At 49.7% G+C, this 20462-nt stretch overlaps 1 protein-coding gene across 1 annotated transcript in view; it reads left to right on the forward strand.

The window, feature by feature from the left end:
* Positions 1-20462, forward strand: part of DNAJC30 (DnaJ heat shock protein family (Hsp40) member C30) — a 41307-nt gene that overhangs the window by 16285 nt on the left and 4560 nt on the right. The gene's annotated exons all lie outside the window — the stretch shown is intronic.

Consider the following 20462-nt stretch of genomic DNA (forward strand, 5'->3'; position numbering starts at 1 on the left):
AGAGAGAATGGCAACCCACTCCAGGATTCTTGCCTGGAAAATCCCATGGACAGTGGAGCCTGGTGGGCCATAGTCCATGGGGTCGCAGAGTCAGATATGCTTGAGCGACTGTGCACACACACTCACCCAATAATTTTAAGGGTATATTTTTAGACCTTAGCTTTGAAGTCAGACAGACCTGGGTCCGCTTCTGAGCTCTGCCACTTCCTATGTGACCAAGAGCAAATTCCTCAATTCCCAGAGTCTCAATAATTCCAACTGTGAAATGGGTGGTTGAAGAATTCAGTGACTTGATATGTGTCCAGCACAATGACTGCCACTTCATCGTGCTCCAGAAACAGCAGCTGCAATGGGTTCCTCTGTCTAGAAATGACCCCTTAGATTTAATTTATGGAGCACCTACTCACCACCAGGGGCTGCCCGAAGAAAGGGGACACTTCGTCCTCAGGGTTCTGCTGCCTGGTGCAGTCTTTAAATTCATTATTCTCAAAGGAGTCAATCATCACCCCCTTTAAAAAAAAAAAAAAAAGCTTCATTGAGATACATGCCATACAAGTCAACAATTTAAATTGTACAAATTCAGTGGGTTCTGGTATATTCACAGAACTGTGAATCCATTGGCACAATTGTAGAACATTTTCATCACCCCCAAAAGAAACTGTACCTGGAATTCCCTGGTCCAGAGGTTATGACTCCATGCTTTCACTGTAGGGGCCGTGGGTTCCATCTCTGGGCAGAGAACTCAGATCCCACAAGGCAAAACAACAAAAACAAACCAAAAACTCTGTAGTCATTAACAGTGACTCCCCAGTGCCTCCAAACCCCCACTCCCACCACCAGCCCCAGGCAACTAACCTACTTGCCCGTTCTGGACATTTCACACTAATGGAATTCTTTAATATGTGGTCTTTCATGACCAGCTTCTTTCATTTAACATAATGTTTTTAAGATTCATTCTTGTGAAAAAGTGAAAGTGAAAGTCGCTCAGTCATGTCCGACTCTGTGACCCCATGGACTATACAGTCCTTGGAATTCTCCAGGCCAGAGTACTGGAGTGGGTAGCCTTTCCCTTCTCCAGGGGATCTTCCCCACCCAGGAATCAAACTGGAGTCTCCTGCATTGCAGTCGGATTCTTTACCAGCTGAGCTTAATTCCTTTTGATTTTTTGGTGGTACATACATGATATAAAATTTACCATTTTACTTATTTTAAAGAAGGTTCCAGTTCCTTCACCAGCGCTTGTTATTGTCTATCTTTTTTTAATTATAATTCTCCTAGTGGGTATGAAGTATATCATGATTTTGATTTGCATTTCTCTGATGACTCATGATATTGACCATCTTTTCTTATGCAATTTGTCCTTTTCAATATCTGCTTTATAGAAATCTCTACTCTGATCCTTTGCCCATATTTGTCTCTTTATTGTTGAGTTTGTAAGAGTTCTTTATATATTCTGGACACTAGTCCTTTATCAGGGATATGGTTTATAATTTTCTCCCATTCTGTAGGTTGTCTTTTCACTTTCTTGATGGGGCCCTTTGATGCACACAAGTTTTTATGAAAAGTTTGATGAAGTCCTATTTATCTCTTTTCTTCTTCTGTTGTTTGTGCTTTGGCATCATATCTAAGAAATCATTTTATAACTCAAGATCATAAAGATTTACCTTTATGTTTTCTTCTAAGGTTTTATAGTTTTTAGCTCTTCTATTTAGGTCATTGGTCCATTTTGAACTAATCTTTGTATATGGTATGAGTTAAGGGTCTGCATGTGGACATCCAGTTATTCTAGAACACACACATACACATCCTCTTTTACAATCCAGACCTCAGGTACACAGAAATAGATTAATAGTAATTCTTATTTTTCAAAACACTCTCTTCTTTGGTGTCTACTTAGCCTGCATTTATTTCATTTATTTGTGGATTTATTCATTTATAATGAGCACCAGTGAATCTCCCACCCAATTCCAGAACTGGAACCTCACCACAACCATAATCTAAGTGTTCCTACTTTGCTTGCTCACACCCCTGAATTTAGGGATTATCACTCCTCCGTCACTTTTTTCCCCCGTGTGGCATGTGGGATCTTAGTTCCCTAACCAGGGGTTGAACCCAGTCCCCACATTGCAAGGTGGATTCTTAACCACTGGGCCACCAGGTAAGTCCCCTCTTTAGCCAGTTCTCCTGACATTTACAAGTGTATTATTTTATTAACAAAGATTCTGTTCTGGGGCTGAATCTAGAGTTGAATGAGACCCAAGATCTTTGATCAAGTGACTGTCAGTCCCTTCTGCTGGGTAAGTCCTCCACCCACTTCCCCAAGACGGTTGTGTGGTCCTGGCCCAGCTCAGGGGGACTGACCACTCTTGGGCTGAGCCCCCCTGCCCCCTGCTGGCCCTCCACTGCCTCCCTCTTGTTCTAGCAAATCTGACCAGTTTTGCCTTTGATGGAAACTTACAGCTCCCTATCCTCTACCCAATGGAAACTACCTTACTTTGTCTAATGCTTGTGTTCCTCTATGCTTTTCTTCCTTTTTCCTTTTGCCCATCCCATACTCAACGTATAGACCCTCTTCCAGTCATGCCAGACTCTTGACCATTCCCCAGTCTGCTGCATCGCTGCATCTCTGCACCTCTCCTGCTTTTGCCCAAGATGTCCCTCCACCCAGAATGCACTTCCTCCCGATGCCTTAACCTAAAGCTATTGAAGAACTGACCCATCCTTTTGGCACAGCACACACCTCCTCCTGCACAGGCAGAATCCATCCTTCCTTCCCAGCCCACTCTAGCCCAGCCCCAGTCCCAGCCTGACCTGCGCCAGTCATTGAAGACTCACCCATCCCCCTCTCTTGTTAGATAAGAGGTCCCCTAAGAGCAAGGACAGAATTTGTGTCATTTTTTCCAGTCCTAACCCCCAGCACAGGATCTGCTACATGGTGGTTGCAGACCCAGGGCACGCACATTAAGTGCTTCAGTTATGTCTGACTCTTTGTGACCCTATGGACTGAAGCCCACCAGGCTCCTCTGTCCAAGAGATTTTCCAGGGAAGAATGCTGCAGTAGGTTGCCATGCCCTCCTTCAGGAGATCTTCCCGATCCAGGGATCGAACCCATGTCTCTTAGGTCTCCTGCATTGGCAGGTGAGTTCTTTACCACTTGGGAAGCCCAGGGCCAGGACACCTGGGCTCAAATTTCACCTGTGTGAACCTCAGACAAATTACTCAACCTCTCTGTGCCTCAGTTTCCTCATCTATAAAATAAGGAAAAATACCCACACCATTTGGTTGTTGAAGGGATTCAATGAATTAACCCACGTAAGGGCTTAGTAAGTGCAGGCAGGACCCTAGCAAGCAGCCAGCTCTTGGCAAATGCTAGCCAGATGTGGTAGAAGTTTCTGGTTGAAATGAGACCCTGTCTTCAAGGACTTCCCAGGTGGCTCAGTGGTAAAGAATCCACCTGTCAAGCACAAGACATGGGTTCGATTCCTGGGTCAGGAAGGTCCTCTGGAGAAGGAAATGGCAACCCATTCCATTATTCTTGCCTGGAAATCCCATGGACACAGGAACCTGGTGGGCTACAGTCTATGGGGTTGCAAAAGAATTGGACATGACTTAGTGTCCCTAAGTCTAAAGAATCTTCATATAAAGGGGGAGATACTTTCTACTGATCTTCAAGAGGCGTCCTTAAACGGAGAGACCCTCAAGCCTCTCCAGGTTTCCATTAAGGAAGGGGGAGGCATCCACCAGAGACCATCTAACTCACTTCTCTTCATTCTCAGCATCAAAACAACCATGAATGTCTTCCTCCTTCAGGAAGCCTTCCAGGATTGGACTGCCTCAATGAACTTCTCCTTCCCTCTGTCTTTCTCTAATGTGAAGGCCATCCCCACCCCACTCCCACGCTGCTTCCCATGTTCACCTTGCTCTCCTTTTATTCTACAGTGGATGTAACCACCTCCAGACCCACTTTCAGGTCATCCTGAGGTTTTTTTTTTTTTATAGATGTAGCTGGAGCTAAGTGGGGCCCTGGAGAGAGAAAATCTTGTCCAAACTTCCCTGCCTCCCCTGTTTTACATACGAGTAGGGTAAATCCAGGTTGCTCAGTTAAATCTGACTTTCTGGTAAACATTATGGATAATCTTTTTTTTGGCTGCCCTGGGTCTTCGTTGCTGTGTGCAGGCTTTCTCTGGTTGCTGCAGATGGGGGCTACTCTCTAGTTGTGGTGCTGGGGCTTCTCATTAAGTGACTTCTCTTGTTGTGGAGCTCAGGCTGTAGAGCAGGCAGGCTTGAGTGATTGTGGTGCACGGGCTTAGTCTCTGCACGCCACCTGTAATCTGCCCGAACCAGGGATCAAACCCATGTCCCCTGCATCGGGAGGCAAATTCTTTTTTCTTTTTTTGCAGTTTTAAAAAAGATTTTTACTTTTAATTGGAGGATAATTGCTTTACAATGTTGTGTTGGTTTCTGCCATACATCCCCATGAGTCAGCCGTAGGTATACGTGTGTCCCCTCCTGCTTGAACCTCCCTTCCACCTCCCACCCCTTCCCATCCCTCTAGGTTGTCACAGAACACTGGGTTGAGCTCCCTGAATCAGACAGCGAGTTCCCACTGGCTATCTGTTTTACATTTGGTAATACATGTGTTTCAATGCTACTTTCTCAATTCATCACACCCTCTCCTTCCCTTACAGTGTCCACAAGTCTGTTCTCTATGTCTGCATCTCTATTGCTGCCCTACAAATAGGTTCAGTAGTAGTATTTTTCTAGATTCCATATACGTGCCTTAACATATGATATTTGTTTTTCTCTTTCTGACTTAGATTTCCTCTTTCACTCGGCGTCACAGGCTCAGGTTCATCCACCTCACTAGAACCGGCTCAAATTCATTCCCCTTTATGCCTGAGTAATCTACAGCTTCTTTATCAGTTCATCTGTTGATAGACATCTAGGTGGCTCCCGTGTTCTGGCTGTTGTAAACAGTACTGGCAGGTGGATTCTTAGCCAGTAGACCACCAGGGAAGTCCTGAATCATCCTTCAGTATAAGTATACCCTAAAGAGGGCTTCCCAGGTGGCACTAGTGGCAAAGAACCTGCGCACCAATGCAGGTAGACATAAGAGATGCGGGTTCAATCCCTGGGTGGGGAAGATCCCCTGGGGGAGGGCGTGCCAACCCACTCCAGTTCTTGCCTGGAGGATCCCATAGAGAGAGGAGCCTGGCGGGCTACAGTCCGTAGGGTCACACAGAGTCAGAGACAACTGAAGTGACTTAGCACGCAAACACACACATACCCTAAATAGTGCATGAGACATACTTAAACTTAAAAAAAATATTTCTTATTTATGAATACTTTTTGGCCTGTCCCTGTCATCTCTCTGGGCTGCTACCCTGTGAGTGTCTGGGGTGTTTTGGAATGAATGCTAAGAATCAGGAGGAATGTAGGGACCCAGAAGGGGAGGTTACACAAGGGGAGGCCAGTGGGCCCCAGGAGGCCGGGGGGGGGGGTGAGGGAAGGGGGTTCAGGAAAGTGGTGGGGTTCAGGGAGGAGGACTGAGCCTCAAGGATGAGCACACACGGTGGGGAGTGGTTCCGGGAAAGGGCAGGGTCATAGAAAGAAACGGGGACCCTGGAGGGAGAAAGGATGTCGGAAGGAGGTTCCAGGAGGAACCGCTTAGGGAGGTAGAGGCTGTGGAGGAGGAGGTTAGGGCAGTAAGGGGTGGGGGTGTGAGAAGGGGAGGGCTGCTCTGGAGGAAAGGGAGTGGGGATCCTAAGGGTGAAGGGAAATCAGGGACAGAGGGGCTGGGAACCCAGCACCATGGAGCTGGTGTCCAGGGGGAATGAATGGTGGTCAGATAGCCTGATGGGAACCCAAGAGAGCTAAGAGGGGCTGGGGCTCAGGGTGTAACTGCGCCTCCCAGGCGCTGCCTTTGCCCACCTGGGCCTGGCTCCACACCTGTGGCTCCTCCTCTCTCCAACCCAGCCCTAGATTTGGGCACCAGGCACCAAGCCCCCGCGAAGATGGGGGGTTAAAGGTGATCGGGCACGAGCGGGTCGCAGACGGGGATTGGCAGGCGCCTGAGCCCATAGTCCGGGCCAAGGCTGCCCCACAGCCCGCCAGCTGGGTGAGCGGCTGCCACCCACGTGCTAAGGAGAGGAGGAGGCACCGGATCAAGGGGCAAAGGACACCCCAAGCGGGCGGGGAGGGCGGGGGCCCCGGCAGTGCCAGCGTCCACACCCGCTGCTAAAAGCCGGGCAGGCGGCGCAGCGCAGCGCACAGAGCCCTCTGCCGCCGGCGTAGAGAAGACACCGAGAGGCGGCGGCCGCGGCCCGGAGCATCCCGCGTGCGCCCCGACGCCGCCGGGGGAGACCCGGTGGCCCTGGCTGGGCGCCACCCCGCCCACAGATAGAGCGGAATCCAAGTAAGGGGCATGGGAGGGAGCAGGTGGGGATAGGTGCTTAGCCCGAGGGGAGTGGGAACCTCTCTCAGGCGGACCTCAGTCTCCCCACCTGTCAAAGGGGGAGGGGCGCTCCTATGGCTCTGCCGAGCATTAGGGGTTAATAGTCTCGCAAACCTGCCTGCCTCCCTGAAGTTCATACCCTAGAGAAGGCTCAAGATCGAGAGCCTGCGCAGGCTCCCCGCTGCCTCCTCAGTCCCACCCAGCTGGTGGGACTGAATCTCGGGCCAGGGGTGTGGATGGGGGGAGAGGTCAGGTGCCCAGGGGGCTCTCTAGGGAGCTGAGTGTGGGCCAGGGAGCGAGAGGAAGGACCTTCCTCCCTGTTGTCGCCCCCTGCCCTGGGCAGGGGTGGGTGTCTGTAGAGAAGCTGGTTCCAGGTGGGCCGGTGGAACAGGGACAAGGACCCAGACTCCTCCTGGCTGGACAGGGAGAAGCCGTCTGGATTCCCAGCCACCGGGTTTCTAGCCAACAGGCAGGGGCCAGGAAGTGGTGAAAGCACCCACACTGGCTCCTACTGGCTTGGGAAGAAGCTTCCCACCGGCTCCCCAGTCACCCTGTCCCCTGCCGCCCTGCCCCCATCCCGGGTCTCCTGAGTCCACCCGCGGGGCCAGGAAGCCAGAGTCAGGACTGGTCTCTTGTCTGTGGCTGGCTGTGTGTGTGACCTTGGGCACGTTACCTCCTTTCTCTGGGCCTGGCTCTCCCTCTTGTGACTTGGGGAGGCTTGTTCCTGGGCCACTGGTATAGAAACAGGGATAGAATAAACTGGGGCCACTTCAGAGGACCAGGCAGCCCCCTCCAAACCAGATCGGTCTAGTCCTTCCCAAGGGGGATGATGTTGGAGGCTCAGCTGAATCAGGTGGCAGATGGGGCCAAGGATCTAGCCCCCACCTCCATCTTACCCAAATTCTCTCAACATCTGCTCAGATCCTCCGAAGAGGGGCCTGGGACTCTCAAGCCTGGGAACCTGAGTAGTGGGCTCAGGTCCACCCTAGGGAGGCTCAGCGCCTCAGCCTCAGGGCAGGAACGGCTCCTGGAGGAGAGGAAGAATCCCACTGAGGAGCTCTGTGCTATGGCAGCCAGGAGTTCCCTCTTTGGCGAGGGTGATTCTTCCGACTGTGCCCCTCCACTACCCCCCCTTACCCCTCTAAGTCAGTTCAGCAGCTCAGTCGTGTCTGACTCTGTGACCCCCTGAACTGCCGCAAGCCAGGCCTCCCTGTCCATCACCAACTCCCGGAGCTTGCTCAAACTCATGTCCATTGAGTCGGTGATGCCATCTAACCATCTCCGCCGTCCCCTTCTCCTCCTGCCTTCAATCTTTCCCAGCATCAGGGTCTTTCCCAATGAGTCAGTTCTTTGCATCAGTTGACCAACGTATTACCCCTCTAAGGACACAATCTATCTGAGACCTGGGCTTATGTCTAGGGCAGGGATCAGGACTCAACCTGGGCCTGGGTGAGAGGGCTGCTGGGAGCTGAGGTCAGGGCCCCAGCAGGGGTCCTGGAATGCTGTGAATGAAACTCTGACACGGGTGCAGGTGACTTTTGTAAACTGAGGTGGATGGTAATAAGCACTGGGGAACTGAAGAGTGAAACAGAAGTGGGAAGGGTGGCTTTTTGGAGACTCCATGACCTCACCTGCAGAAATACTAAGACTCCCCTCCCAGGGTTCTCCTTCTGAGGCTGCACTTGACCCTGCTGCTGGCCCTGTTCTGGGCAAAAGCAGGTTTTGGGGCTGTCAGGCCGGCAGAAGCCATCTTTAGGTCAATTCTCACTCCTTGATCAGGGCTGAAGAAGAGATTTGGGCTCAGGTGTGAAGCAGAGGAAGGAGGCTCAAGGGAGCTGGGAGTTGGGGCAGGAACCGAAATGTGCTGTACACCTACTGTGTGCCAGGCACTGTGTGCACCTACTGTGTGCTGAGCCCTGTGTGGGTCTTCTCTGTCGCTGTTTCCTTCCTCCTGATAACCTGAGATGGAAAGGATATTCTATCCACTTTACCGATGAGGAAACAGAGGCTCAGAAAAGTCAAGGCACTGGCTCAAGTTTACGCAGCCTGGAAATGGCAGGGCTGGGATTCAAACTCAGGCAGCCTAATTCCAAAGCTTCTATTCCCTCTGCTGCCTCTGACTTTTCTCCAGGTGACCCTGTCCTCTCCTGGGCCTCACTCTGCTCATCTATAACCTGGGTCTAAGCATTCTTACCCAGTCTGTTGGGCAACATGGGTGAGTGTGTGTTCTGTATTCAAAACACAGCACACAAGAAGGGCTGTATTCATGGGTGCTCATAGGTGTTCTCATGGCCTCACCTCATCCATTTCCCTATCTGTCTTTCCTCCTCCTGAGATACAAGGACAGGAAGCAGCTCCTGTTGTCTTTCCTTTTTGAGTTGACCTTAGGGCAATGGCACCCCACTCCAGTACTCTTGCCTGGAAAATCCCATGGATGGAGGAGCCTGGTTGGCTGCAGTCCTTGGGGTCGCTAAGAGTTGGACATGACTGAGCGACTTCACTTTCACTTTTCACTTTCACGCATTGGAGAAGGAAATGGCAACCCACTCCCGGGTTCTTGCCTGGAGAATCCCAGGGATGGGGGAGCCTGGTGGGCTGCCATCTATGGGATCACACAGAGTTGGACATAACTGAAGTGACTTAGCAGCAGCAGTAGGGCTTCCTAGGTGGTGCTAGTGGTAAAGTACCCACCTGCCAAGCAGGAGATGAAGAAAACTGTGGGTTTGATCCCTGGGTTAGGAAGATTCCCTGGAAGAGGGCATGGCAATCCACTCCAGTACTCTTGCCTGGAGAATCCCATGGACAGAGGAGCCTGGCTGGCTACAGTCCATGGGGTCGCAAAGAATCAGACACTACTGAAGCGACTTCATACACACACAAGCTGACCTTGTGTAGGGGACCCTGGCAGACCCCAGCAGGAAGGAACAGACTATTCCTACGGCAGAGCCTGGCACCAATAAGTAGGCGATGCATCCCCCTGGCCGGACCTGGAGGTCAACTGGCAGGTGGGTGGGCAGGTAACGGTCAGCCGCTGGGGGACCCCATCAGCTGTAAGACTCTGGGTGAAAAATGTGCCTCACTGGGACCCCCTTTCCATGTCAGTCCAGGGGCCTGAAGCCCTGATGGAGCTGGAGTGGGGGCACAGCTGGTGTGACTCCCAGAGCTTCCCAGCAGTAGAGGAGCCCAGGGATCCGGGCAGGGCGGAGCTGTCTGTCACCCTTCCACAGCTGGTCTGACAAGGCCTTTTCCATCCCCAAGTTCCCTGGTGGAGGTTGTTTTCTGTGTCCTAGAGTACCTAGTTCTTTCTCTAACGCCATTCCCAGAGGTGTTGGCTAGGAAGGAAGGAAAAAAGAAAGGGCAGGGGTGGGAGAGGCAGAGAGGGAACATGGAAGGAAACCACACTTATCAGTGCCGACCACTGGCTGTCACTCACTCACTTCATTTAATCCTCACAACACCCCCTTAAGGTAAATATAACATCATATCACACACCCATTTTATTTTATTTTTTTTATTTTATCAGCCTGGCCACATGGCATGTGAGATCTCAAGTCCCTGACCAGGGGTCGAATCCCCATCCCTTGCATTGGAAGCCCAGAGTTTTAACCACTGGGCTGCCAGTGACGTCCTGCCACACCCATTTTAAAGATGAGAAACCAGTGCTCGAAGCATTTACTCCTTATACCGGGGTCACACCCAGAGCAGGGCCCAAAGTCACAGATCAGGGGTAGCTTGGGCAGCACAGTCCACGGCTCTGGGCCAGGGAGCCCCAGACGGGCCAGGCATCCTCTGGCCCTGACGTTTCCCAGCCAGGCAGGGATCTGAGGGGCCAGGGAGGTCTCGGTCTTGATGATGATTCCACCCCTCCAAGATACCTCCCTTTCTACTCTCCAGAGACTGACGCTGGGCAGCCACACCCAGACTTCAGCTTGGTACACACAGGTGGCCAGAAATGCACAGAGGAGGAGGCTGCGTACCTGCCATCCAGCTCTCTTTTCTCCTCTGTGGAATGGTCCCCGTTCTGCTTCTCCCAGCCTGCTCTTATGAGACTCCAGCGATGCAGCGTGCAGAGCTGGTGGGGAGGAGGCCTGGCATGGTCACTGTCGCACCATGCCAGTGGTCTGAGATGGTCCCTGAGCCCAACCAATCCCCACTCTCCCTCTGAGTAACACGAGGCCTGTGGCCCTCGCTGACTTACAATCTTCTAGATCATGGGTATGAGTCTTGTGCAGCTGATGACACCCTGAACCCTGGAGAGTGTGGGGAGAAGGACTTGCCAACCCTTTGCTGACTCAGCAAGTATTCACAAAGCGCCTACTGTGTGCCGGCTGCCCCCCCCACCCTGGTATGTACGCCTTCTGCTACTTGATGTTTGCGGGAGGTCAGGTCAGCTTTCAGTGCCTCCGAGCAGCCCAGTGGAAGGACACACTGGGACTCTGGCATCGGACGCACCTGGTTCAAATCCAGGCGACACGACTCATCAACTGTATGACCTGGAACAACCGTCCTACTCTCTCTGACACATGTAAACAAACAACTCCAAGCCAGGTGTGCTCTGTAAGCTGGGGACCATCAGCCCCAGATGACACGTGGTTGAGTGTGTTGATTAGACAGGACACCCAGTGTTCAGAGCCAGGCAAGCGGCTAGGGAGGCCTGGTTGTGGTACCCTGGGAAACAGACATACCTGGTTTTTGTCTCCTAGTTTCTAGCACACAGCACGTAAAACCCCTGGAATCTTCAGAGTCTTTTGTATGCTAATAGATGACTGGTGGCCCCTAGATAGTTTTGAACTGGTCACTAGGAAGATCAAGGCATGGTTAGAGAGTTGGAATTTCAGCTCCAGGGTTGTGGTGGAGGGACAGGGGCTAGAGATTGAGTTCAATCATCAAGAGCTAATGATTTGTTTTTATTTTCATTTCTATTTATTTATTTGGCTGCACCCAGGTCTTAGTTGTGGCACACAGGATCTTTAGTCTAGTTCCTGCAGGGATCTAGTTCCCCGACCAGGGGTCAAACCCAGGGGTCCTGCATTGGGAGCTTGGAGTGTTAGCCACTGGAGCACTAGCAAGTCCCCAGGGTTATACGATTTAATCAATCGTGCTTATGAAATGAAACCTCCATAAAAATCGCTAAATGAAGGAGATCAGAGAGCTTCTGGGTTGGGGTACTGGGGGCAGTGATGCACCAGGAGGGGGCATAGAAGGTCCACGCACCCCCTGCCCCCGTACTTTGCCCTATGCATCTCTTCCATTCACCTCTCCTGAGTTCTCTCCTTTATGAGAAACCGCAAAATATAAGTAAAGAGCTTTCCTGAGTCCTGTGAGCCTTTCTAACAAATGATGGAGCCTCAGTCAAGGGTCACAGGATCCCCCTGTTTATAGCCAGTCGGTCAGAACTTTGGTGTCTGAAGCAGAGGCAGGCTTGTGGAACCGAGCCCTTAACTTGTGGGATCTGACGCTAACTCCAGGTAGACGATGTCAGAGCTGAATTGAATTGGAGGACACCCAGCTGGTATTGGAGAACTGGAGAAGACATCGCGCATTTGGTGTCAGCAGTGTTGTGAGTACAAACTGCCCACTGACAAATGGCAGCCGTCGGCATTTTTACAGACAACAGACTCTTGGCATAGCGGCTCTTCTTGGTGAAGCAGCAGCTCCGGGCTGGCCCCCCTCCCTCACTCTGCTCCGATGCCAGTGGTGCATTCTGTTCCCCTAGCTGTTCACAACACACCGAGAAGCTGGCTGCTTCTGCCCATGTTGCAAGGAGGGCAGCTGAGGCCCAGAGAGGGCAAACGGCTTGTGTGAGATGGTCCAGCCTCCCTGATTGGCCAGCCTCCCGGGCCTTGTGCCCTGAAGAGAAGATGTCCCCATGGGGTCCAGAATGAGAATAAAGTGTCAGACAAGCTGTGTGGGAAGCTGCACCCCCAGTGTCTGATCAGCCAAAACAGGAGCCTTTTCTTTTTGGGTGGAGTCATGCCTCAAAGCTTGTGGGATCCTAGTTCCCTGATCAGGGATCAAATCCAGGCCCTTAATTCCCCAGGGAGCCTGTTTGGGTAGCTTTGATCTCTGGACTTCAGGGTCCTCAAGAAGAGGGGAGGGGGTTTCTCATGCCATATATATTTTTTATTTTAGTATTTATTTGACAGCATGTGGGATTTTAGTTGTGGTATCTAGTTCCCTGACCAAGGATCAAACCCAGGTCCCCTGTACTGGGAGCCCAGAGTCTTAGCCACTGGATCACGAAGGAAGTCCCTCTCATGCCATCTTCTACTTCACTCTCTCCTCTTGTTTCCTTTACTGTTTTGGAGGATTTCTCCCCCTCCCCACCCCCCCCACCCCCGTTTCAAAAGCAAAACACAGGTATTACTTTAAAATTTATAGAAATTTGCAAAATAAATGTCTCCGTTACCCTCCCCTCCACCAAAGACCACCTGTGTCATCATTTGATACTTGTATGTCCAGACTTTTCTTCTTTTTTAATATGTGTTTACTATTATTAATTTACTCAAATGGGATCACATTTCTCATTTCTTTTTTAATCAACATTGCATTTTTCCCTGTTTCCACATCTGTAGTGATGATGATAGCTAGCATTACTATGGAAGTATTTTGCAGGTATTAATTCACTTAATCCTCATGAAAACTGTGAGAGACGGATCCTATTATTATCCCTGTTTTACATACGAGGTTGTTAACAGCTACATAGTATTTCACTGTAGGGATTTATCAGAATTTATTCATTCATTTTCCAGTTTCTCAGTATTATAAACAGTGCTGCCCGGAACATCTTTGTACATCTTTGCACACTTATAGAGATATTTCATAGGACAGATTCCTACAGTTGAACCTGTTGGGTCAAAGAGTACCAACATTTTTGGTGTAACAGATTTTGCCAAATGGTCCTGCAAAAATAGAATCCCATGTTACTGGTCCACCAACAGAAGAGGGGAAAAGCTTGTAATTTGGCCCATGGCATTCCTGCCTCCACCTGGCCTGGAATAGGGTTCTCTTGCTGCTGAGGAAGCAGCCACAGTGCTGGATAAAGAAGTTTCTGGGCAGGGAATTCCCTGGCCAGCCAGTGATTAGGACTTCAAGCTTCCATTGCCGAGGACCTGGGTTCAATCCCTGGTTGACGAACTAAGATCCCACAAGCTTCAAGGTGCAGCCAAAAAGAAAAAGAAAATTTCTGGGCTGATAACCCCTTCCCCCCAGTCCTGCCACAGGCCACTGTTTTCTTCCCCCATCTCCCCCAGCTGGCCCTGCACACCAGCCACCCGCTCCCTGCCCTACTAGGGGCTATACCCCAGGGCCCTTTGGGAATGGCTTCCCTCTCCTCTCTACTATTCAACTGTACTAGTGGGCCTTGCCTGGCCATCCAGTAGCTAAGACTCTGTGCTCCCAATGCAGGGGTTCTATACCTGGTCAGGGAACTAGATCCCACACGCTGCAACTAAGAGTTCTTATGCTGCAACTAAGGCCTGGCATAGCCAAATAAAATTTTTTTTAAAGTATGAATAACATGACCTTACTTGTAATATCACTAACTGTAAATATAGAAGCAGAAAGTCTGTAAGCATGAAGTGTATTTTTGCAAAGGGAAGTGACTTTTTTCATTCCTCCTATGATGAGACTCATATATATATATATATTTTTTTTTTTTAAGATTTATTTTATTTGTTTGACTGTGTTGGATCTTAGTTGCAGCACACAGACTTAGTTGCCCCATGGCATGTAGGATCTTAGTTCCCTGGCCAAGAATTGAACCTGCATCCCCTGCATTGGAAGGCAGGTTCTTAACCACTGGACCACCAGGGAAGTCTGAGACTCATATTTTTTGATAGAACAATTGAGTGCTTCTGATATGAAAAATCATTAAGTCCAACTTCCTCACTTTGATGTAGTCATGTTTATCAATTTTCCCTTTGTGACTTGTACATCCATTTTTCAGATACAGAAACTGAGACCCAGATAGGGGAAATGACTTTTCAACTTGCCACCAGTTAGAGACCTAGCTAAGACTCCTCTTTCTCTCATCTATCTCTCCGTCCTCTATTCCCTCAACTCACTCAGTGATTTCTTCTCCTGCCACTACCTGGATGCACAATCCATTCCCAGGCAAGGCAGGCTTCCTTGAGGCTGCATGTGCAAACTTAAGCCCTCTCTCTGTTTTTAAAACTTATGTGGCTGCACCAGGATCCTAGTTGCATCATGCAGGATCTAGTTCTCTGACCAGGAATCAAACCCGGGCCCCCTGTATTGGAAGCACGGAGTCTTAACTACTAGACCTCCAGGTAAGTCCCTTAGCCTCTCTTTTCAAAAAAAAAGTCTAACATCCATATAAAAACTGTTCACAAGTGTCCAGTTCAGTGAATACTCAAAATGAACACACACATGTTTCCTGAGCCCAGATAAAGAGACAAAATGTTAGCAGCCTCTTCTTGATCCCCTCTAGTGACCCCAAGGCTAAAACACAGCCTAACACCAGAGATTAGCCTCTTTTGGTACGTGCATGCTAAGTTGTTTCAGTTGTGTCTGACTCTGAGACCCTATGGACTGTAGCCCGCCAGGCCCCTCTGTCCATGGGGAATTCTCCAGGCAAGAATACTGGAGTAGGTTGCCATGTCTTCCTCCAGGAGATCTTTCTGACCCAGGAAACCTGCATCTCTTACGTCTCCTGCATTGGCAGGCGGGTTCTTTACCACTAGTGCCACCTGGGAAGACCAGCCTGTTTTGGAGCTTTGTATAAACGAAGCCTTACAGCATCCACACTTCCACGTCAGGCTGCTTTTGCTCAACATGTTGTCAGTGAGATTCATCCATATGGTTGCATTTGGTAATAGAGTGTTCATCTCTTTGCTGTGTTAAGACTCTATCGTGTGTCTGTGCTGAGATATATTTATTCACCCGCCCATTGATAAACATTTGCGTCGCTCCTACTACTGAGCTAATAAGGGTAATGCTGCCCTGAATAGTCTTGTACCTGTTTTTTGGTGCACATATGTGCCCGTATCTGTGGAACTGCTGGGTCATAAGGTACACGGGTGTTCAGCTCTGGTGGATACCAACTAACAGTTTTCCAAAACAATTGTGCCAAGTCACAGCGGTGGTGGCAGTGGAGGAGGTTCCACGCACACCACATCCTCGCAAACAATTGCTTGTCTTTTTTTTTTTTTTAATTATTTATTTATTTGTCTGCACCAGGTCTTAGTTGCAGCACGTGGGATCTTCGATCTTCATTTTGGCATGTCAGATCCTTCAGCTGCAGCATGCAGACTCTTAGTTACTGCACATGGGATCTAGTTTCCTGACCAGGGACCAGACCTGGGCCCCCTGCATTGGGAGTGTAGACTGCCAGGGAAGTCCCTGTTAGTCCTTTTAATTTGAGAAATTGGGTATTTGGGAGGCAGGCTCCCCCCAGTAGATTGCCTGGGATTGAATCCCATTCTTTTTACTCGTGACCTTCAGCAAAGCCTGTTTTTCTTGTCTACAAAATGAGTTGAAAGTCATGGGACTGTAAGAAAGCTACCCTATACCAAGCAGTTTAGGCTCCATAAAGATTAGCTATTTCTGGTTAATTCTCGTAACAAGCTCTGAATCACTTCCCTTTCCAGAGCCTGAGTTTCCCCTTCTGTAAAATGGCAGTGAAAATACAAACACACTCACATACACACACAGTGGAGCAGATTACCAGTGAGTTAAGTAATATATTAAATATATTTAAATATAAATTAAATATATTAAAGTGCCTAATTTTTTTTTTTTACTAAAATATAATACACTTATTGAGTCTTCCCAAGTGGCGCTAGTGGTCAAGAGCCCACTTCCCAATGCAGGAGACATGAGACTTGGGTTCAATCCTTGAGTTGGGAAGATCTCCTGGAGGAGGGCATGGCAACCCATTCCAGTGTTCTTGCCTAGAGTATCCCATTGACAGAGGAGCCTGGCAGTGACCATGGGGTCACTAAGAGTCGGACACGACTGAAGAGACTTAGCATTCACGCCTGCACCCTTTTTCACTGGCTCTTAGTATATTTATAAAGTTGTGCAAACATCACCACTATCTAATTCTGGAATATTTTCAACACCCTAGAAAGAAACCCTGTACCTGTAGTAGTCATTTTCCGTTTTCCTACCCTACAGATAGTAAAAGTGCCAGGGACTTACCTGTTGGTCCAGTGGTTAAGATTCCATACTTCCAATGCAGGTGGTATGGGTTTGATCCGTAGTCAGGGAACTAAGATCCCACCTCGAAGTGTGGCTAAAAATAAATAAAAGCGCCAGATCTTTGCCTTTTTTTGTTTTTTAACTGTTTTTTAACTAAGTGAAATACTTAGCACAGGGACAAGCTGATAATGTGCACTTAATAAATATTATCTATGTGTGTGGATGTGGATGGATAGATAGGGAGAGCACACTTATTCTAGATAAATATAAACTCATTCATTCAGCAAATACCCATTTCCACATTTGCACTGGAGATTATGGTTCATGGAGAGAGCGAGATGCGAGTCTTGCTTTCAGAGACGCTGCCATCTAGTGGGAAAGAGAGGCATATGCGTGTGAACCCAGGGCCGAATGAAATTGCAGTTGCAGCTGAACAAGAGTTGTGGTAACTTGGGGAAGATGCCAGAGTGGCACTTCTAGGATGGGTGAGCTTTGGGTGGCAGCCTCACAGGTGAAGGAACCTGGACTTCTGAGTCAGATCTGGCTCTGCCTTTTCCCCGCGGGGGACCTTGAGTGACTGCTTCCCCTCTCTGAGCCTGTCTTTTCAACTGTGAAATGAAGGTAGTGGCACCTAACTTCAGTAGGTTAGAGATGATGTTTCAGAAGTGTTGGACGCAGGGACTTCCCTGGCAGTCCAGTGCTTATACTCCAAGCTTTCACTGCTGAGGGTGCGGGTTCAATCCCTGGTCTGGAACTACGATCCCACAAGCCACGTGGCACAGCCAAAAAAAAAAAAAGAAAACTCCTTTTAAACAGTCAACAGATAGGTTGGAGGAGGCTAGACAAGGTGAATGAATCATACATCCAAGGCCTCAGCAAGGTTGAAGCATTAGAACACTTTTTAAAATTTAGTAATTGATACACACATTTTTTAAAATTGAAGATGTCATCATGGGAGAAGTCAGAATTTGTGGACTCCCTTTTTTTTATTCAAATAAATGAATTTAAATTTTTTTTTCCAAAATTCATTTGGGTAACTTTCGTATTTTGGGAGTCAAGTTTTTTTTTTTAATTGAAGCATAGTTGATTTACAGTGTTGTATTAGATTGTTAGGTGTACAGCAAAGTGATTGAGTTACACACACACACACACACATACACACATATGGACTTCCGAGGTGGCTTAGGAGTAAAGAATCTCCCTGCCAGTGCAAGAGATTTGGGTTTGATCTCTGGGTCAGGAGGATCCCCTGGAGAAGGAAATGGCAACCCACTCCATTATTCTGCATGGGAGATCCCTTGGAGAAAAGCCTGGCGGGCTACAGTCCATGGGGTTGCAAAAGAGTAGGACAGGACTTAGCGACTAAACAACAATAAAATACACACATACATACACATATATATTCTTTTTCAGATTCTTTTCTGATACAGATAATTACAAGATAATGAATACAGCTCTCCATGCTATAAAGTAGGGTCTCGTTTATTGTGGACTTCCTTTTATTTCCTGCAGTGTTGTTTTGTTTTGAATTATGTGCAGAGGGATTATATTTTCAGTGCTCAGGCCTCAGGAGGGCAGAGATGGGGTACAGATGCCTGTGGAGAGCCAACTGATGTCTGGGCAAAGAGAGAGGCATGAAGTAAGGGAGATAACCCACCCTGGTGAAAACTAGCTCAGAGGAGAGTTTCTTTTTTGGGCTATGCTGTGTAGCATGCAGGATCTTAGTTCCCCAATCAGGGATTGAACTGCAGTGGCAGCATGGAGTCTTAACTACTGGACCACCAGAGAAACCCCCTGGGGAAAGTCTTTTGAGCCACAGAACACTACTCTTAGATTTTCTCCTGGGGACAGGAGGTTGGAGGAACATGGGAGCATGAGCTGGAATGGTGATAGTGGAGACTTGGAACCAAGAGTGGTTCAAGTTGCAGGACCCTAAGACATCAGTGAATTCAACTTCCCCATTCCAGGTGGCTCAATGAGTAAAGAAAGTGAAAGTCACTCAGTCGAATCCAGCTCTGCGACTCCATGGACTATACAGTCCACGGATTCTCCAGGCCAGAATACTGGAGTGGGTAGCCTTTCTCTTCTCCAGGGAATCCCCTGTCTTAGGGTCCTGCAACTGGAAACACTCTTGGTTCTAAGTCCCTGCTATCCTGCAATGCAGGAGACACAGGAGACCCAGGTTCGATCTCTGGGTTGGGAAGATCCCCTGGAGGAGGGCATGGCAACCCACTCCAGTATTCTTGCCTGGAGAATACCATGGACTGAGGAGACTGGAGGGCTACAGTCAATGGGATCACAAGGAATCAGACATGACTGAAGTGAATGGACATACACTGAGCACATTTGACAGACAGATTCCCTGTAAGACACAGACTTGCCCAGGGTCTTTCATGCAATTAGAGGCAGAGAAGGATGAATTCAGATGTCTGTTTTAGCTCAGTCAGTAAAGAATCTGCCTGCAAGGCAGGAGACCTGGGTTTGATCCCTGGGTTGGGAAGATCCCCTAGAGAAGGAAATGGCAATCCACTCCAGTATTCTTGCCTGGAGAATCCCATGGACAGAGGAGCCTGGTGGGCTGTAGTCCATAGGGTCACAAAGAGTTGGACACGACTGAGTGACTAAATCACCACCTGAAGCGAGGAGGCTCCAAGGGAGAGGAAGCCCTGCTTCCCACCCCTACCCCCACAATGTATCCCCCAAGTCCCTGGGTGCCCATTGTGGGGGTTCAGATACTCCAGGACACAGTTCTGCCTCAGGGCCCAGAGGCCAGAGAAGTCAGACAGGCACATGAGGGATAATTCACTGAGCCAAGGATTCCAAAAGGGCCATTTAGAGATGGCCCTCTCTCCAGAGGAGGGCAGGCTGAGGTGGGCACGTGAGGACCCACCTCCCCAGAATTTGGGAGAGGTGCGCAGGGAGAATCCGCCCCCTGCAGAGAGCAGCAGGGAGGAAGTGGTGCAGGGTTGCTGGGGCTCCTGGGAACATGTAGTGACTGTTCGGCAGGGACAAAGGGAACCTGTCCAGGGGACGTGGTGGATGGAACGGCTGGCCTGTGGCCAGCCTGGGTAACCATTTCAGACCGCTTGAAGCGGTCTCAGTGGCTCTCAGGGCTCTGCCATTTGCTTCTTGGAGCTGTGTGACCCTGCCATGGGCTGGAAGAAAGTGTGTGGGGGAGCCTTGTCCAAGCCTTCAGCCCCCAACTGACCACGTCCTCCCTTGGTCTGCCTGTGACTTAACAGAGACCACACCCTCCGCAAAGTCAAGGGAAGTTAACATTTGCCTCCAGACCTCAGCAACCGCCCCGCCACCCCCGCCAGCAGAGATGGCCCTGGGTGGGAAGCCTGGAATTCTTCCAGGCTTGTTTCCATGCCTGTGGATTCTGGTGCCCCCTCTGATGTGGGTTAAGAACCCACCCGAAAGGTTGTGAAAGGTGCCAGTGAAGTGACAGGTGTGAAATGCCTCCGACCAAACAGCCTAGTTTGTCTCTTCTAGATGAGAAGAGGGCCTCTAGAAACGAGAACACAAGCTGGACCACAGGGTCGGTGAGAGGAGGGGACCCAGAGGGGTGGGCTGCCTAGGGGGTGTCCGGGGGAGGGTGACCAAGGCTCTCCTTTCCCCTTCACCACTGGTACGGGCCCCACGTGTCCAGGCAGGATTCACACTCAGGTAAACCCCCCACGACCTCTGGGTAGCTGCAGCGATGGTTACAATGATAACTGGAGGTATCCGGACCTTCCTGTGGGTCAGGCCACGCGAGACTTGGTGCTTTCCGCTGTGTGGAGCACGGGAGAGGGAGTGACTATGAGCCGGGAGGTCAGAGAGGGCAGGGGGGCCGTAGTTA

This window comes from Dama dama, chromosome 10 (assembly GCF_033118175.1).
Source record: "Dama dama isolate Ldn47 chromosome 10, ASM3311817v1, whole genome shotgun sequence".
NCBI lineage: Eukaryota > Metazoa > Chordata > Mammalia > Artiodactyla > Cervidae > Dama > Dama dama.